The sequence below is a fragment of the Sminthopsis crassicaudata genome, chromosome X (genome assembly GCF_048593235.1).
Source record: "Sminthopsis crassicaudata isolate SCR6 chromosome X, ASM4859323v1, whole genome shotgun sequence".
NCBI classification, from domain to species: domain Eukaryota; kingdom Metazoa; phylum Chordata; class Mammalia; order Dasyuromorphia; family Dasyuridae; genus Sminthopsis; species Sminthopsis crassicaudata.
The window spans coordinates 18,399,951-18,416,240 of NC_133623.1; the positions used below are offsets into that span (position 1 = coordinate 18,399,951).

Sequence of the window (16,290 nt, forward strand, 5' to 3'; positions counted from 1 at the left end):
GAGTCAAACAACATTTGCAAGTGGAATTTCATTAGTGTAAATAATACCTGAAGTGTTCCAGATAGAGACTGAAATTAGAAGTCCACAAGACTTGGGATCAAGTATTGTTGTCTCTGACATATATTGTGTGACTTGGGGCACGTAATGTCACCTTTAGCATTTCAGAAGACTCTCTTAGGAGTGAGCATTGCAAAATAGCTTCGGATTTGAATTAGTAGAAGTATCCTCACTGGGTATTCCCGACACCTATGAAATCAGTTTTGAAACAAAGAAAACAGTACCTTGGGAGGCATTACCTGCTGGCCTAGTAGATATAGAAAAGTTAGGGAGACCTAACATATAGCATTAATATTAGTTGTGTGACTGACAAAGTCATGAAGTTCTAAATACCCTAGCTGACTGTGACTCTAAAGTGCTGAAGAGTAGGGGGTCTACCCTGGAAGTTCTATATATCAATGAAATTACAGGTTTACACAAAATTTCATAAAAGGACTTTATCTTTTACTTACCTTACTGCTTTCCAAACATCGTCATCATTCCCTTTATCTCATTTGATGCTACTACTGGAAGTGGAATGGTGATAGGTATATGGTCGCTCCTTCAAGGAGAAGTGATGTTTTTTCAGGGGACAGGTCTTGGCTTTGTGTTTCCTTTAAACCCTGAGAACTTAGCACAATGCCTGTTACCTTGTGCTATTTAAACAATGTTTGTTAAATGGAATGGATGACTGATGCATAGTGGGTTGCATAATGGAGACATGGATGGATGATTTGGCTAAGTAAAAACAATGATTAACTTACAAGTTGTTGACATTTCTAAACTTCTGATTTCTCTGAAATTCCTTTTTGAAAGTTATATATTTTAATTATGTGAGGTTTGTGGGAAGGAAGGGAAGGAAATAGCATTCTGGGCCTATAATGTAGGCCTATACTTCACCAATGCAACTTAGGAGATCCTTTCAAACTCAGAGTTTTAAAGAGTACCTAGAGCCCAGTTTCTTAAACTGTGAATATGGAGGCTTGTAACTGAATGTGTAAGTCGTGAAATTAAGATTTACTACCAGTAAATGTTTGAATTGTATACCTATTTTATATACTTTATATGCCTGGGGTCACATGAAAGTTTCTCTGGCAAAAAGGGGTTCTGAGTGGGGAAAAAAAAGAAAAGTTCAAGAAGCTCTGAACTAGAGTATTAGGGAGCTTTGTCTTTGATCACACAGCTAAAATGTAGCAAAGATAGTATTTCAAGACAAAACTTCCAGTCCAGGGTTTTTGTTTTATAAACCTTACAGCAATGCAGAAAAGTTAGCTAATGTTATCCATTAGATTTAAAGGTCTTTGAGAGCAGGGGCTGATTTTGCCTTTCTTGGCACATTACATGATGCATAGTAGGTACTTAATACAAATTTGTTGACATGCTAAGTCCTAGGGCTGCCCCTGTCTCCTATGTTTCCATGATCTCTCCCTGTCCTTTCTTTATTTTTCTTTTTTTTCCCTGAGGCTGGGGTTAAGTGACTTGCCCAGGGTCACACAGCTAGGAAGTGTTAAGTGTCTGAGACCAGATTTTAACTTGGGGCCTCCTGAATTCAAGGCTGGTGCTCTATCCACTGCGCCACCTAGCTGCCCCTCTCTCCCTGTCCTTTCAAATCCAAAATCACTACATGGGCAAACATTTGTTACCTCAATTATATGCATTATAGTTCTCAAGTGCCATCTGTATCTGGCTTTTCAAGGTCTGCAGTGAACTCCCCTAATCCATCACCAAGAGGAGTTTACGTGTGCTCGAACTTTCTATGTCTGTCTTTCAATTGTTCCATATGTTAATAAATTCAATTTTGAGGCACTTTCTGGGAAGTGAGGCACATTTACTCATTTAACAGTGGGTCAAGAAATACACAAGAAAACCAGCCCTTTATTCAAATAAAGGAGAAAAACAGCCACTCCCACCCTCAGAATGAAGTTCAGAGCTCAGAAGATGGTTATACAGTATGAGACTTACTCTTTGTCCTCACTGCCCCCAGTAGCACGATCTTGGGCATTAAGGGGAAAAAGAAAAGAGTTTCGGGCAGAAGAACTTTGAGAAATGCTTACAGCCAATGGGGCCCTGTTTATGGCTTTTGTTGGTAAAAATACAAGTGTCACTTCTTTTTTTTTCCTTTTCCTTTTTTTTTTTTTTTTTTTTTTTTTTTTTTGAGAGTGTCCAAATACCTTTTTGTGCTGAGATGGCTTGATTTCCCCCCCAAAAATTAGAAATAATGCAAATCGTGCACATTTGTCAGATTGAGAATAACAGACTTTGGACATCCACATTTGTAGCTACGATAGGAGTAGTGACGCTCTGGAACCTGTTTAGTCTCTAATCTCCTCTATGGCCTGATAAACTACCTAGTGTTTGCTCGTTGATTACCTGAGATTAAAATGGAAGAGTGCATGTGTTCACACAGAGATGCAGCTGCTATTTACAACAATTTTAATGAAGCAAAACATCTTTAATTAGGTGAAGGGCATGGTGTCTGGTAGCAAAGAAGGTTAGAGAAATGGGAACAGTCTTTGGAATCCTGTTTTCCATTGCCCCCCTCATCTTACGTATCCTCCATTCATCTGTAGAATAATCTGTCTAAAGTACTAGTCTGACCATTTCATTTTCCTGCACGCAAAGCTTCAGTGATTCTAGGATAAAACACACACTTCTCATCTGGGCATTTAAAGCCCTTCACAATCTTGTTCTATCCTCTGATTCTGAATAGTTGTACCACCCTGGGCCAGTCTCTTTATGTCTACATTTCCTTATCTGTTGGTTGGAGTCTAGCTCCAAACCGTTTATTTTATGATCCTCCCTTGCTAAGATTATTATATATGTGTCTTCATTTTCTGACAAACTGGCCAATCTGCTTTTTTCTCTACAGAACATTTCATCTCCAGTCTCCATGCTTTTGTGCTCTTCCTGGGTTGTACATTTTCCTCACCTCTACCTCTTAGAAGCTCTGTCTTCCCTCAAGCCTCAGCTCAGAAGCTACAACATAATAGTAGTGTCTCCCTCTGAAAACAAAGTTGTATATACTTGTTTATTTAGGAGTTTAAACTCCCTTCCTTCTCTCCCACTCTCCTCCCCAGTCAAAAGTCAGCTCCTGGAGCTTTCATTTTATCTTTATATCTTCAATGCCAGACACAGGGCCTGGCATGTAGCAGATGCATAAGCAATGCTTAATGGATTGAATCACTTGAGGTGTTTTATCTGCCATCCTCCTCCATCCCCCCTCCTGCTCTCCCATCTAGAACTTCTCAGAAAAGTTGGAGAAAAGACCTTGGGATGCTCTTGAAAAGTTGATGAAAATAAAGGTAACGAAGTTAGTTCCCAATTTATTGTATTTCTTTCTCCATATATTCAAAGACAGAGCTGGTGACATGTTATAGATGGCAGCTAGGATGACAGCTGCTGAAATATGGCAACCTGCATAGACTGAAGTTCTTTAATATTTATTAAGGACCCCAAACGTGCAGGAGACTATATGCTCCAGATAGGCATTGACATTCTCCAGAATTGAAAGTACTTTAACTGTGACAGGTAGGCGGGATAAATAGCTTACAGCCAGGAAAACAAACAAGGCATCTGTCTGTCTGTCATATAAATCTTCTTGAAAGACATCTCCACAGTAGTAGGCAACCCCTACAGAGCCTCATTGTCTGCCATTGCTCCTAGTGGAGAACTCAGGTAGAGTGTGTAACCTAAGGCAGTATCTCTACAACCCAAGTACAATATGGGCAGTAACTGGCAGTTCACTGGAAATGTTTTGTGGCATCGTTGCCATCTTTAATTTTCTCCCAAAGTCCATCTGGAAAACTCCAACGATTTTGTCACCTTCAACTGATTTTTTTTATTCAAAGTAACCTAAAATTCACAATGGCATTCTCTGAATGCCAAAAAAAATTTTGTTTATTATCTCATCCAGGAGAGGTCTTATATTATGATTCACTTGGATGGGAGTTGAAAGTTGTAGTGGAAATGCTGTCAACTGGACTATCATGTCATATTCAAAGCTATGGAAAAGTATGGAAAAACTCCAGAAGACACTTCCTGAGTGAAGATACAGTGATTGACTGTTTGCCTTGGTGCCATCTTAGACATGAATGAATGAATGCATAAATGGACAAATGGTTGGAAAATCATATATTAAGCATTTGTTCTTTGGTAATCATTAGAAAGTAAAACAAAAATGAGACAATTTCTGTTTTATATTTTAGTAACAGAGAGAATACATATAGGAGAATGGTGGTCAGGGAAGGGAATTTGGGTCTGGGAAATAATAGACATGGCTAGTAAAACCATATGGGAATACATGAAACATATATTATGCAAGAAATCATCGTACCGACAGTCTTACGTTCTCCCTTGTTGGTTTCATTCCCCACATCTAGATAACCATAGTACAAACTAGATTTGGGCAATGAGCCCAATCAAACAGTGGAAGAAAATGTTACAACAGCTGTTGCATTCCAAATGCTTCATTACTTACAGTATCTTCAAAAGGCTTCTGGTAGTGGGCACATCAACAAGGCTCCTTGCTTCTTCATAATTGAGAGTAATGCGGGTGCATATATTATTCTAGAGCCCCTTAATAAAACTTAAACCACCCACCACTTTGAGAGCTGATCCTTTTGAACATTTCCATATTTATTGGCAAAGTGGATAATTAATTTTTAGGCCTAATGGCAAAATGATATGTGCACACAGCTACATATGGCTCTAAGTACTGAGCTAATGGTACGTACTTGTAAATTAATTAATACATCATTTACTGTTTTCTTTGTGAAGCTAGTGATACACAATCAGGCTTAATGCACCCATTGGATTACACCTATCTTATTCCAGGTTGCACTTTCAATGGAGGACAAATGAATCTGAGATGGTAGTGTCAAAGGATAGCACACTCTGGCAATGAAATATTAATGAGAACTCATCACACTTACGTCTCAATGACATCTAAATGGGAATCGGATTTTAGACCTCAAGTGCTCACAGCAAATTTCGACTCTAGGAAAAAAAAATGTCCAGTGAACTTTAAAAATGTCAGCCAGCAGGGCTTTCAAATGCATAATTTACTATTTTGTTGGCTGCTTATAAATGGATAATAATAAACTGCTGGCTGAAGGCAAGCTCATAAATGCTGGATCAAAAATGGGAAGAACACTATGAGAAGATAAATGGGCCACTTTATGGCACTAATTTTCTTCTAAGTAATTACAGCGGGAGAGCAAAAAAAAAAAATACAGAGCTCTAGTGTGAACATGTCAATGGAAATGTTGGCATTCTGCTGGTGCCGAGCAAGGCTTTTATAGAGAAAGAATCATCAGAAATGTTATCTCCCATACTTCTTTAGCAATGCCACATCAGCAATCCTGGGATGGCTGCTTAGCTTGGATGGATTTCAATGGGCAATATATTTTCATAGCAATTTTCATGACTATTTGCCTTCTTGATATGTTCCCGTGTTTTAAATATATGTAGCAAGATAGCTCTATTAATCAACTGTCATCAATGCAACCATCTCTCCTTGTGCTTTATTTGAGAGGGACTCCTTAAGGTGCTTTCCACTTGATAATTATTATTCATATCTCATTGAGAAGGACATCCAGAGCCCCAGTAAATAGCACGCTGACTGGCTGTATCTGTATCTCCATCACGCAGAGACAAAATATTTTTATATTGAAGGAAAACAGGGATCTTGAGTCATTTCAGCTGGGTTCTTTGATTGAAATAATGCAAGTACCCCATGAGGACTTGGAAGCAGAAGATCTGGCTTCAGATTTTGCTGTTGTATTGGAAATTGACATGGAGAGATTGTTATGTGTTAGAATATGAATATGGATAGGAGAAAATTGGAAATTCACATGGAGAGATTTTTTGTGTTGGAATAAGAATATAGATAAAAGAGAAATAGTAAAGTAGTGGGAAAAAACCTTTGCATCAAATAACACCAAGAAGAGTCCAATAGCCAAAATGTCTGGGCACAAATTATATGAAAGCAAGAACCGTTCTCTAATAGGTAAGTGGTCAAAGGAGACAAGTAGCTTTCAAAAGAATCTATCAATGACCACCTGAAAACATACTCCAAATTACTAATAGTAAGAATATGCCCATTAAAACTCTGAGGTTTTACTGCATCCCCTACTCATTTGCAGAGAAGATAAACAGTGAGAGTAATTGATGTTAGAGAGACTGTAGGAAACACTGATGCACCATTGGTCGAGTAGTGAGTGGTCCAATAATTCTGCATTTGAATTTGAAATGATACAAAAAAAGGAAGGGCTACATCGTACCTATCCTTTGATGCAACTATCCCACTACCGGAGAAATATATCAAGGAAGTCGACATCAGAAACAAAGCACTAATGTAACGAAAATATTTATAGCAATACTCTGAAATAGCAAAGAATTGGAAACAAAGTGAATGCTTTTCAATTAATTGGGGAACTGTAGATCAAACTGTGGTATATGAATGTGATGGAATGACAAATGACAACTATGAGGAATTTGGAGAAACGTTGGAATGCACAGATAAATGGATGCAGAGCAAAAAGAACATATTAATTTACAAAATGACAAACAATACAAATGAAGACATTATGAAAAGAAAGATAAACTATGAGTAATTTAAAACTACTTCAAAGATGGGAGAACAAAACAAATGCCTTCTCTCTCGTGGCAGATAAGTGGAGGAATACTAGGACAGACTATTGAATACATTATCATAGGTAATCTCTGTTTCCAAATTTATTTATTTTTTTATTTTTTGTCACAAGAGATTGCTAAATCTGGAAGTAAGGGAAGAAATGATTGTGATGTAAAGATTCAAGGTATCAACAAAAGGCATTAAAATGAATGTGGAAAGAGCATTATACTTATAATGAGAAAGGAATACAATGAAACCAGTGACTCTCAGTTTGGAGGATGAAACTACTACAGGATTGAGAGATGAAAGGATAGAGATCATGTTGCCATTTTATAGATGTGAAATACTATGCAAAGTAATTTTACAGCAAACTGGAATAAAACAAAGAGAAAATTACCTAAAAATTTAACATTCCCAAATAGAGATCTTGAGTGATCTAGTTTCAGAAAGTGAAAATAAACTAGCTGTAAAGGGACTAATCAAGGGACAACAATCCTTCTTCTAGAAGAATATTCAGAATATCATTACTGAATTCTTAAAGAACAATTTGTAACTATATTACAAAAAGACAACACTCAACCAGCCCTCCTTAATGAGATAATCATGGTCTTTGTACCTAAACCAGGGAAGGCTAAAATAAGGGAAAAGAATTGAAGACTAACATCATAATGAATGCAAATTCTAAATTTTCAAACTCAAATCCTAGCAAAAAGACTACAGCAAATACTCACTATGTTTGAAGGAGACACATTAGAGATGCAAAGATGATTCAACATTAGGAAAACAAAGAATAATTAATGATCTTAAAGACAAAAGTATCCAAAAATCACATAGAAATAGAAATAGAAAAACATTTTTCATGAAATGCAATACATAATTTTCACTAAATCCCTATACAACACATAAAGGGATCTGTTTCAAAGATCTTTAAGAAGCCCATATCTACAACCATAAGCTAGTATCATATGTAATAGAAAAACATTAGGGGAGGGGAATAAGCATTTATGTAGCATCTACTATGAGCTAGGTGCTGTAAGCATTTTAATTAATATGATCTCTTTGATAATCACAACAATCCTGCAAGGTAGAGATAGGTGAAATACACGGTGTCACATACCTAGTAAGTGTCTAAGACTGAATTTGAACTTGGATCTTCCTGACTCTAGGTTCAATGCTCCAGTGGTCCTCAAACTTTGGAAATCGGGGGCCAGTTCGCTGTCCCTCAGACTGTGGGAGGGCCGGATTATAGTAAAAACAAAAACTCACACTCTGTCTCTGCCCCTCAGCCTATTTGCCATAACCCGGCGGGCCCCATAAATGTTTGGAAGGTTTCCAAAGGCAGCTGGTAGCCCAATGGATAGCATAGGGATTCGCAAACTCATTTGCTATCCATTGGGCTACCAGCTGCCTTTGGAAACCTTCCCAATAAATGTAGGAGTAATGCAAGGATGTCTTTCCATTTTGTTTTGATATATTTCTAGAAGTTCTAGTAACACTAGTGAGACAAGAGAATGGAAGGTATAAAGAGAGGAAAAGAAGTGGCAAAAACTATCCCTACTTGCTGACAGCATGATGACTTACTTAGAAAATCTTAGAAAACTGGAAAAGAAACTAATTGAGACAATGAGAGTTTTCATGAAGTGGTGAGATTCAAAAATCAAAAGGAAGGAAAGCATTTATTAAGTATCTAATTTGTGCCAAACACCATGCTAATGCTTTATAAATATTATCTCATTTGATCCTCACAACTCTAGAAGGTAGGTGTTATTACCATCTTCTGTTTACAACTGAGGAGACTAAGATAGCAAAAGATTAAGTAATTTGCCGGCAGTCACACATCTAGTAACTATCTGAGGCTAATTTGAATTCAAGTCAAGACACCAGGCCCCGAGTTCCATCCATAATGCTATCTAGATTTTTTTCTATGTAGCATAACAAAATCCAGGAAGTCATAATGAAAAGACTAATTCTATCCAAAATAACTTTAAAAAATGCATAAAACATCTTGATCTATCAAGACATCTTTAAGGGGTGTAAAGGTAGAATTATAAAAATATTTTCATAATAAAAGATAAGTTTTTCTTTCAGGAAGAAGCTCAGGGTTATTGAAGGTAATGCACAGTTTTCCAAGTACAATCTAGTCTCCTCTCTTCCTCTTGGTCAATTCTGCACACAGAAGTGTTTGTCCAAGGTCAACGTAATAGTGAGCCAACTCTGTAGGATGTTCATCCAATTGCATATTGTAGTCTGGCCAATAGGCATTCTTCATTTGCTTGGTTTTTCCTGTGTGGATAATTGGGCCAAACTCTTGTAAGTGATTATAGTCACATTTGGGAGGCTTTGCGGTGTTCTGAGGCACAATGCAATCACCACTATATCATCTGCTAACATCTGGAGGACCTCATCATCTATTTAGAATCCTTCTTTCACTTGGATGATGAGTTGGATAGCATCCATAAGACTGTCAAGTATCTTTGGCAAGTATATATCTCTGTTTTATGCCTCACATAGAGATGGCCTTCTCAAAATGTTACACCCCGTTTTCCAGATGTGGTCTAACTAGGATAAAGTAGAAGACAAAGAGACTGTGACTGTGTGTGGATAAGGCAAGAAGAAGGATAAAAATGATGGCAATGATGGATTGTGTGGGTATATATGGGACAAAAAGGACTGATAAGAACATATTGAGAGAAAAGGGAATTATGATAATAATAACTGATTTTCTATAGTTCTTAATGATTTACATAGAACTTTTGTGAGATCATGAAATTAATTTTTCAGAACAACCCTGTGATTTAAAGCAAGTTTAATCTTATTTTATAAATGAAAAAATCAAGGTTAGAGAAGTTATGCCTAACCCAGTATCACAGAGTGATACTGAGTAAATTGAGTACTACAAGCACAGTCAGAAAGACTTGTATTTGACTCTTGCTTCATATATTTGTTAGCTATATGACCTTCCCTAGGTTGCTTCTTCTGTAAAATGAAGGGGTTAGCTTTTATTACCTCAAAGATCTCTTCCAGCTTGGAATTTATAATCCTATGACTAGATTACCTCTTATGGTCCTTCCAATTTTATTTTTCTGTATAGCATTTGAATGAATTGGCACTCATTAAATTTTGGAACCCATTAAATGAAATTTAAATTGCGGCAAGCATTAATATGATTTCTCTTGTTGATATTATCAGGAAGAAAACAATTAAAACAAGTTTGAAAAGACATTTATTTAATTTGTGTATAAATTAAACATATAATTATGATTACTTAAAGATATATCAATAAAGTAAAACTTTTCCATTAAAATATTTCTGAAACAAGATGTGTTCCAGAACTGATCATTATACCTTGGAAACAATGGCATTTTCATCTGTTTCTGACAAGTAGTTCAAAGCTCTCAGTCCACTTCTCTTATTGCTCTGAGCCTTATCCATGCCCTAATACCATAGGGAAGGCCACGACCTTGTTCTTTGACTTCTGGCCTGGCCCTCAGCCTTACAGAGTTAGAAATTGATTTCTCAGTACACCCAAGGGTGATCAGATGCTAGGAAATTGATTCACCCTAAGCAAACTCACATGAAAATGTTTTATAAACTAGAAGGTCAATTTATGATTTTTACCATGGAGCATATCCCCAGTCCTAAATCAGATCCTAGAGCAAAAGGTTATGTAGTTTATATAGAATCATAGCAAAGAGAAGTAATTGTTCTTAAACTTTTTTTCACTTCTGACCCCTTTGCACCCAAGAAACTTTTATTTGACTCTGGGCATATAGATATATAAAATAGGTATATACATCGAAAACTGATTGACAATAAATCACAGTTCCTTGACCCTTACATTCAGTTACGAGACCCCATATGAAGTCTCAACCCATGGTTTAAGAATCTAAGTTTCAAGGTATGTTTTTATTAAGCTCAGGAAACTTGAATATACAGCCTTTTGTATCCTAATCATTGGTGCCTAAATAAAATGGCTTATGTACAAATGAAGAACTTTCTTTTCCCTGGACAGGATTGAAGCCTATTTTTTATTCTCAATTCAATTGATTTGAGTTGGAGTCCTAACTGGGAGCATCAGGAAAGGTTTCTTTTAGGAACCAGCCCTTGAACTATGGAAGGACACAGGGATTCCAAGAGGCAAAAGTGAGGAGAGAGAACATCTCAGAAATATGTGACAACCTATGCAAAAGGCTGGAGGTGGGAGATGGAATGCCAAGTAGCTTATTTGTGACCTTTTGTCACTCATACTTTTGATATTTCATGGATTACAAAATTGGTTGGCCATTTACTGATGAATTTTAAAGCAGATACTTTAATCTTAACAGTGACATGCCTTCAAGTCATACTAGGCCAGGGCTTCTTCACTGTGTTTTGGCCTCCTATGAAGATCTTATTAAGTCTGTGAATCCTTTCTCAGACTTATGTTTGTAATTACAAAGGCGATTACAAAGGAAACCAATCATATTGAAATACAGTTATCAACTATGCCCAAAGGGCTATCAAAATGTGCATATCCTTTTTGATCCAATAGCCTTTCTACTGGGCTTGTATCCTAAAGAGATTTTAAAGAAGGGAAAGGGACCTGTATGTGCAAGAATGTTTGTGGCGGCCCTCTTTGTAGTGGCCAGAAACTAGAAACTGAGTGGATGCCCCATCAAGTGGAGAATAGCTGAATAAATTGTGGTATATGAATATTATGGAATATTATTGTTCTGTAAGAAATGACCAGCGGGATGATTTCAGAGAGTCCTGGAGAGACTTACAGGAATTGATGCTGAGTGAACTAAGAGAAAATTGCACACCACAACAACAAGATTATGTGATGATCAGCTGTGATGGAGTTGGCTCTTTTTAACAATGAGGTGATTCAGGACAATTCCAATAGACTTGTGATGGAGAGAGCCATTTGCATCCACAGAAAGGACTGTGGGGACTGAGTGTGGATCACAAAATAGTATATATTTTCACTTTTTGTTGTTTGCTTTTTGTTTTCTTTTTCATTTTTTCCTTGTTCATCTGATTTTTCTTGTGCAGAATGATAATTATGGAAACATGTGTGGAAGAATAGCATATGTTTAACATATATTGTATTACTTGCCATCTAGGGGAGGAGGTGGGGGAAAAGGAGGGAGAAAAAAATTGGAACACAAGGTTTTGCAAGGCTGAATGTTGAAAACTATCTTTGCATGTATTTAGAAAATAAAAAGCTATCATTAAAAAAATAAAAAACATATTTACGAAAAACAAAACAAAAACCAGTCATACATTTCTATAATCATGGCTGCAGCATGACCATAATTGTATTTTGTGGAGTCCTGCAAATAAATATTTGTTTAATATAAAAAAGAAATACAGTAATCGAAATATTCTTATATTATTTTATTTTTCCAAATACATGCAAAGGTAGTTTTCAATATTCACCTTTACAAAACCTTGCATTCCAAATATTTCTCCACTCTTTCCCCACTCTTCCTCAAGGCATCAAGCAATCTGATAGAGGTTAAAACATGTGCAATTCTTGTAAACATATTTTCCCATTCTTTATGCTGATCAGATCAAAAGGGAAAAAACATGACAAAAAAAACCAAGCAAACAGCAAGAACAAAAAGGTGAAAGTACAATGTTGCAATGCACATTCAGTACCATAGTCTTCTCTCTGGATGCAGATGGCTCTCTGCATCTCAGACCTGAATCAACTCATTTTTGAGAAGAGCTCCGTCCATCACACAGTTGATCATCCCATAATCTTACAGTTGCTATATACAATGTTCTCGTGGTTCTGTTCAGTTTCAGGCCAAAATATTTTTTAAAGAAATAAATTCAGAGACTTCAGTTTAAGGACCCTTATGCTTTTGTGGTTGTAATTCAGTTGTGTCTGACTCTTTGTGACCTCTTGGAACATATTGGCCATGAGGCTTTCTTGGCAAAAATACTGGAGTGGTTTTGTCTTTGTTTGTTTGTTTGTTTGTTTTTTTCATTTTCTTCTCTAGTTGATCAAGGCAAAAAGAGGTTAAGTGACTTGCCCAGCGAAGTAAGTGTGTGAGGTCACATTTGAACTCAGATATTCCTGACTCCAGGTCTAGCTCTCAATCCATTGAAGCACCTAGTGCAATTAGCTATTTTTAGAAAACCTTCTCAGAATTAATCTATTCTCTAGCACAAGAAGTAGCTTTCAATCCATTCAACCACCTGGGTCTCAGTGCAAAATGTCTGAGATCTCTTCTAGATCCGGGATCCTATGATTGGTACTACTCAGATTTTATTCTTATTTATGTATTCTCATAACATAGCACAGTGCCTGGTCAATAGCAGATACATAAAAATGCATGGTGAGTAACAGGACCTTCCCAAATGACCTGTAGTGTCTTTATTTAATATATCAACCACCTCCCTGATGAGGGAAATTGTCAGAGGTGTTTAAATTCACTTTCTTTTCACCAAAGATCATTCTTTATAACCTAGAAAATGAATCAATCAACTATACTTAATAAGAAAATGCTCTGTGGGGGTGGTAATGTCACTGAGTCACAATATCATCCACACAGGTTACTTTCAATAATTTCTTTTTCCTTTTCATCAGAATTGTTTCCCTTTGAATTCCCTTAAGAATTTCTTAAGAATTTCCTCTCCAGACTCATCTGACTTCCTCTGGAGAATTTTAGCCCACAGGATCATAACTATCCTTTCTCTGAATCCTTTTAAACTTTCCTGTCTCCAGATATTAGATTCGTGTCAGACTTCCCTCTTCTTTTCCTTCACAAATTCAAAGATGCAATGATCACTTTCCTTTGCTTCCCCTAGGTTTCCATTATTCAAGAGAATGGACTTCATGACTTCTGTGTTGGTGAGAATCATATCCAAAATAGCCTTTCTATTCTTTGGGGCGTTGGGAGGATCAAATGATCATTAAGGCAAGTCAAGAGAGTATTGGCTGCCCTGTTTTTTGACATAAAGAGAGCTCCAGCAAATGTCTCCTGTTGATCCCCACCCCTCCCTCCTCTGGGATCAGAGTCAGTAATAGTATAAAGGAAATTAGATTCAGCTCCATGTTTTCTTGGCCTCCATAGCTTTGGCAAGCAGCTATGGTGACCGGACTCCCCAGTGTATAGCAGAGCTCAATTCTGTCTTCTTTTAGAAATCTAGGATATTATATTCACCAAATCACATTTTATCATCCTTCCTGTGCCATGATACTCAAGAGCATTGCACATTCCTCTCCAAATGTCATTCCAACAAGAGCCCGGCATGTCCTGCTGCAGTTGCTTTTTGACCTCATTATAACAGTGTTGGCACACATTGGTTGTCAAAGTCCTTCAAATGTCCCCTCCAAGCTTTGGGGGAGCTGACTCTTAGGTTGTCTTGGCAACGACCTTATTGTACTTGCATATCAAGTATTCTTTCCTTGTCTTGACTGATCCCCATTGTTCTGTATTCATGTGGGCTTCTGAAGAGAGATAGTCAGTCCCCCACCCACCTCAGTGAGTCTTGTTTCTGTCTCAGCTCCAAGGACACTTTCTTGTCAGTCCTTGCATTCCATGAAGTAAAATATTTGCAAAAAAAAAGAAAGAAAGAAAAGAAAAAAACAAGACTAGAAAGTTCTAAATGTAAGGCTCTGATCTAACCAATGTTGCATTTGAAAACTGGAGAGGAATTTTGGTGGAGACCAGTCTCTCTTCCCTTTCCCCAGAGGTTAGCCACATCATTACCATACTGTATCCATGGAGCAGGCTTGGGCTCTATTTCTCAAATGCTGTTTTCTCTTTCTGTCCCAGTGGTCTGCTGTATACTTCAAGGGCAGTTTCACTTTTCTCACCTTTCCTTTACTGATATTTACTCAAAAGACTTCTCCCATTCTAATTTTAAATTTGTTTATATTAGTATATCTTTGTAAGACATTATACTACTCCCCCTTTTTTAATCCCGTCAAAAGTGATATATATATATATATATATATATATATATATATACACATATATATATATATGTATACACACACACATACATATGTATGTATGTGGATTATTGAAATTTGGTGATTTGTCAGGCCAGCTGAGGAGTGTCCTAGTAGAGAATCCATTTGGTTCTGGGATAGAAGACCAAAATTGTATAAAAGCAGGAGTCTAAGAGTAAGAATTCTTGGCCTCTACTCTCAGTTCTGATATTAATTCATTGTTTTCCTGTGGGCAAATCATTCTTTCCTAGCCCTCAGTTTACTCATGGGTATGTAATGGGAAATAGGCTAATAGGATTATAGTTTCTAAACTGGAAAAGATTTTATAACTTACTTCATTTAAATCTCTTGTTTTATGGACAGGGAAATCATGAACCAGAGAAGCTGGTGTAATGGATGGATAACTGACTTGAGGAGCTACAAAACTGGCCTAGTAACACAGCCCAAGTCCCATCATCTCTGAATGCCTTAGGATACCTTTGATGGCTATGTTTCTTAATGGCAGGGGAGAGTGCACATTTGTCTTTGATAGCTAATCTGAGCACAATAATTGGCATACAACAGGTACTTAATAACTGTGTGAGGATTTATGGGATGTTCAGAGAAGACAGGCATCTCTGATGTAAGGATTTGCTGAGCCTTTTCCAGCGCTGTTCATCTGCCTTTGGTGTCCACCTAGCAATCAACATTCACCTATGGCTCCAAGAAGTTGTAGAAGGTGCAGCAGACATACCCCAATAACACTATCTCAGCAGACAGATAAACAAGGTTGAGGGTAAACAAGAGGCCTCAAACCTATCTATTGATGAGTTGGACGGGTGTCTGCTCCAGTGGAATGAGCAGATGACAACAATATGTTCCAATGATCATGAAGATAGATGAAGCAAGTATTGTGCAGTGGTTAGAACTTGGTCAGACATCAAAGACACCAAGATCATCCACTGCATCCACTGCATCCTCAGTTGGCTTGCCACTGGCCCTTGATGACTCTATAAGTAAGAATGAAACTGATGACTTTATGCACCTCTACCTCACTTAAATCCAATCAATGTGCCAGTCAGGCCCACCCTACGATGTCCTCAGTCCCCTTCTGAACTAAGGAAGAACAACAATAATAACAATGTGCTAACTGATTGAGGGGCATGGGCTCAATGACTTTATAAGTCTCTTCCAACTCTAAATCTATAATGCTCTGATCCTGTGCTATTCACTGGTGAATATAAGAAGAAGTGCATTTATGGTAGGGAACTAGCAAATGAGGAGAAGCTGGGGAGGATGCTTGAGGGATGTAGTATATTAGGTGAACCTTGAAGGGAACCTGGAGTTCCTGAAGTTGATCAGGAAGAGCATTACTGCCATAGGGAATAACTTGTTCAAAATCATAGAGGTAGTCGATGGAATGTCATGTGTGGGAAAAAATAATTAGGCTAGTCTGATTGGATCACAAAATGTGTTCACAGGAGTAATGTGTTGTCAGGATCCCTAAACATTTCAGTTTCCTTATGTTCCTAAATGACAGATTCATAGTTATACGAAACTATTTTTTAAAAGCTACATAAGATTCTACCTACCTCCTACGGATAATTAATTCTATACACATACCACAGGCTGTGCGACAGGCTTTGGTCCCAAATTTGCCTTTTTCAGTCTTCAAGGGGTGTCCTAATAT

General features: G+C 37.3%; 1 long non-coding RNA gene across 3 annotated transcripts in view; it reads right to left on the bottom strand.

The window, feature by feature from the left end:
* Nucleotides 1-16,290, bottom strand: part of LOC141548286 (uncharacterized) — a 370,078-nt gene that overhangs the window by 298,420 nt on the left and 55,368 nt on the right. For 2 of the 3 annotated variants that reach the window (XR_012483881.1, XR_012483880.1), the window contains exon 1: nt 510-673. The exons of the other annotated variant lie outside the window; for it this stretch is intronic. This is a non-coding gene — a long non-coding RNA (uncharacterized LOC141548286). Of the gene's footprint in view, nt 1-509; nt 674-16,290 lie in introns of those variants that run through there. 3 annotated transcript variants of the gene reach the window in all.